Raw genomic sequence first — 4434 nt, forward strand, 5'->3', positions numbered from 1 at the left:
AAACTTTCGAGAGCCGTGCCCGTGGTTATGTGGTAGATAAGAATTTGTTAATATCTGGTTTTACAGGACTCGAAGTAAACTCAATTAAAATACACCAACTGTGTGCATAACCGTGACTGTCTCTTTTCAGGGAAGTTCGAGAGGAGAACACGGTTGGGTTATGTTCGAACATAAGTAGTTCACGATCACTTATTGATCATTACTAGTTTGCGAACATTTGCATAGTTTCTCATCTTACTCTTGTACTCGTAAGTTAGCCATCATACATTGCTTAGCCGCTGCTGCAACCTCCCCACTTACCCCTTTCCTACCCATTAAGTTTTGCTAGTCTTGATACCCATGGTAATGGGATTGCTGAGTCCTCGTGGCTCATAGATTACTACAACAACAGTTGCAGGTACAGGTAATGTGACGATCTTGATGTGAGAGCGATATTTACTTGTTTTGGAGTTCTTCTTCTTCGTCGATCCGGGGATAGGTTCCTGGTCGGCAGCCTGGGCTAGGAGGGTGGACGTCTTTTAAGTTTCTATTTGTGTTTCGTCTATAGTCATATGTTGATCTCATGTGTGATGATTGATGTATTCATGTGGCATTGTATGCCTTCGTATGTATCCCAAACTATTATGTAATGGTATGATGTCATGATATCCACCTTGCAAAAGCGTTTCAATATGCGGCTCTATCCTTGGTGGGACCTTCGAGTTCCTCTCGGATAGGATCGCATATTGGGCATGACAAGTTGGTATCAGAGCCTCGACCGACCATAGGGGCCCGCTTGATTTATCGTAGTTGGCCATTGTCGAGTCTAGAAGAAAACTATTTCGAAGTCTAGTTATATCGGAGAGTAGGACTTTCTTTTTACTCCTCAGCCCATTCATCACTCTGGTGAGAAATCTTGACATAGGTATTGTGACTTACTCCTCTCCCCCTTCAATTTTTTTAGGATCACACAGGCTTCTTTTGATCGTTGTGTTCTCAATCCTCTTTTCATCCGGCGCACTTCCCTTCGATTTGATTCGACCCTCTTTGTCTTTTGCAAGATCAGTCCTTAGTTTTTTCTCAACGACGCTATTTCCCCATCCGAAGATAAACAATGTCGACTGAAGTTGTCTTTCTTTTTCCCACCTACCCACCCCTTTTCTTCTTGGAGCCGGAGTCCTTAATCGAGTATCCATCCTACTCGTGTGAAGCCTTTGCATTCTTTCCTCAATTATTTCAACCGGTGTTTTTCTCTTCAAGTTATTCGCCGGTTCCCCGTTCCAAGTTTCCTTTGTTTTACCAGCCCTCCCACCCCTTTTTTCTTCCCAGAGTCCGGGCCTCTATTCCAGCATCAATTTCATTCGTGCGGAGGCTCTTCAGTCTTTCCTCAATTGTCTCAACCTATGAATGCTCGTCAACTTCATCATGGTTCGTCTCGTTTTCTTTTCCGGTGGATTCAATTCCAATTTTCGAGTTGATCACATTCTTTTCCTTGGCTGAAGTGTTTCCTCTTACTCGTTCACCTCTCGCCAGTTTAATTGTTCCAGAGTGATGAAGACATCTCAGATTCGTTTTTGCATTCAATTATTTCGAGGTTTTCAGCTCATTCAAGTCTTCCAGTTGTTCCAGTGCATCATCTCTCTCTCTCTCCAACAATCCTTTCCAATGGTGTTTCTTTTGAGTGGGCCCTAACCCACATGTCTTTTCCCAGGATCTTACCTGACTCTTCTAATTCTTTTCCGGAGTGATTCTCAAATTATTTTCAAAGTATGTCGTAAGTTTGGATTCCATCAGTCGTATGACTTCTCTGAGATCGCTTTCAAATTCTTTTCAACTTCGGCTCAACATTTCTAGTATTCATTGTTTCGAAGCATCTCCCTAATTCTTCACGGTATTTCTCGTCGTCATTCTCAACATTTGAAGACCGAAGAAGAGTTTTCCTCTAAATCTTGTCCGTTCTCTCGAAAATTCGTGGTGCTACCTTGTTGTTATCCTTTCGAATTATTCCATTTATCAGAAAATATTTTCTTACCCATCCGAAGTATGTTAGGAGTTGTTTTCTATTTCGTTTTACCGGAGGCCATCCATTTAGAAGATTTATTCATTCTAAGTTTTCAGCTTCGTTCTCTAATTATTCAGAATTGATGCCTCTTCGTTAGTCTACATATTCTTCCAGTGCATCGTTCAAGTAATCTTTCGTCAGCTCGTGATCTCTTTGCTCTCATGCATCTAAATTCACAAAAGTGTCTCCGTTCCTTTTCTAATTAGTCCTGGCAAATCTTTCTCTTCTCTTCGTTCGTTTTCGTTGCCATGGTGGTTCATTCAGGATTCATCCTCCTATGCTATCCTATCAATTAATTCGTTCTTTCAAAATCCTACCAGTGGTTCATGAAGACTTTCCCACGTTCGTGCTATATCTCTCTTAATCTTTTCCAATCCGAATAAGTAGTGTGCAAATCCATTGCTTCTCATCAGTTTAATTGGTGGAGGATAAGCATAACATAATTCTTATTCGCCTTTCATCAAGTTGATTAATCTCTTTTTTTTGGAGCTTGTTCATCATATCACATTCTCGTTTTGAAGTGTTTTCATGTTTTCTTTTCCGGAGTTCACAGTTTCGTCAGTCGTCTCGTCGGAACCTCCATCTAAATCTCTACAAGGCTTTAATCTTATTCTTTTCATCGTTCAATTCTATGTCTTCATCCTTTGGGTACCGGAGTTATTCATGGTGGTTCATAAAAGATTTAACTCATTCTCGTCACGCATTTAATTCTTCAAGATTCTTGTTGGAGTTCAACTATACCTCCTCTTGCATACCGAAGTGCAACTAATTCTTCCTTGTCTTTCGGACGTGTTGTTTCACATCTTTATTTCGTCTAAAGTAAACAATCTTTTCCGTTTGTGGCCGGTTATCACCTCATAATTTTCAGATGTTTTCCATAAGTCCGCAACAAGCTTATTCTTTTCGTTATTGAATTTCCAACAACTCCATTTTATCCTTCCTTGCAAGGATGCTTCTCAATTCTATCATGGTGGAAGTTGTATGTTGTTAATCCGTTTATTTTCCTTCCAATGATTCACCTTCTATTCTTCCATTCTGGAGGCACCGTGATGTTGCTCTTTTCGCCCATCATCTAGTCAATCCTTGCTTATACATTTTACCAGAGTGTCAAGACCTCTTTTCAAGTACTTTTTCTTGACAATCTCTGCTTTCCTTTTCTACTCGGACGCTATCCGAATTCTTTCGTTCTTAATCATTTTGTATCTTCTTCTAACCGGAGTGGTTTCCGAGTCTATATTATTCCTTGAGCTTTTGATTCTCGTCATAATCGTCGTTCCTCTTTTCTACCCGAGTGCTCTCTACTTTGTTCACCTTTTGTCTTGTGTTCTTATTTCACCTCATCCTCTTTTTCTTCTGTCTCGTTCCTAAGATCTCAGGACGAGATCTTCTGTTAGTGGAGGAGTGTTGTGACGCCCCAAGACCGACGCTCCAGATGCCTTCCTTTTATTTTAGTTGTTGTCGTGTGTTTGTTGTGTTTGTTGCATTATCATAATTGTTTTGCATATTTCATTCCTATATGATTGTTGCCATGTTCATGATGAATTCCATTGCCATACTTTGCTTCTTGCATCATGTTCATCATTGGTTACATTTTTCCATCCTTGTTGTGCCATGATCATCTTGCTTTGTTGTATGCTTCATGATTTTTGGTGTGCCTCTTGTCATTTTATTGCATTTCATCATGATCATCTTGCTTGTTGTTGCATGTGCATTTTAATTGTGTATGTTATGGTGTGATCTCTTTCTCTTCATCTCCATTGTTGTTGGCATCTTCCGCCTTGAAGTTAATCCATCTCCAAGCAAACTCCATATCCTTCTTCCTTCTTTCAAATTTTAGCTATTAACTCTAGTGACACTTTTCCTCCCCCAAATAATGTTCATTATTCTCATATAAATCTTGATCTTTTCCTACACCCTCTCGGCTAAATTTCATCCATTTTGGAGTTGCTTTACATGGGTTCAAAAATGGCCCAAGTTTGAATTTTATTCGAACTTGTATTATTTTTCTACCTCTAAAATAGTCCGAAACAATTTTATCAAATGGTGAATAGTTCCAGGAGTATAGGGGTACAAATATTTCCTCCTAACTCCTCCCCTTTTCCTCTGTGCATTTTGCTCTTTGTTTCTGTTTGAAGAAGTGGAAAAGCAGTAGCAGCAGCAGCCTACCTGGGCCTCTGCTTCTAGGCCGGCCCATCTACCCCAGCCCCGCAGCCCGCTCAGCGCCGAGCCCACTCCCTCTCCTCTCTTTTCCCACCCAAAACCTAGCCAACCCTCTCTTCCACTCCTCCCACGTAGCAACATAGGAGTGAGACTGTAGCTTTCACCCGCTGACGGTAGCTTTCACCCACCTTTCTCCTACCTCCCTCTCTCCTTTACACGCAGGCCATGGCCAT

Source organism: Triticum urartu, chromosome 4A, assembly GCF_056163025.1.
Source record: "Triticum urartu cultivar PI428250 chromosome 4A, HENAU_Tu73, whole genome shotgun sequence".
NCBI lineage: Eukaryota > Viridiplantae > Streptophyta > Magnoliopsida > Poales > Poaceae > Triticum > Triticum urartu.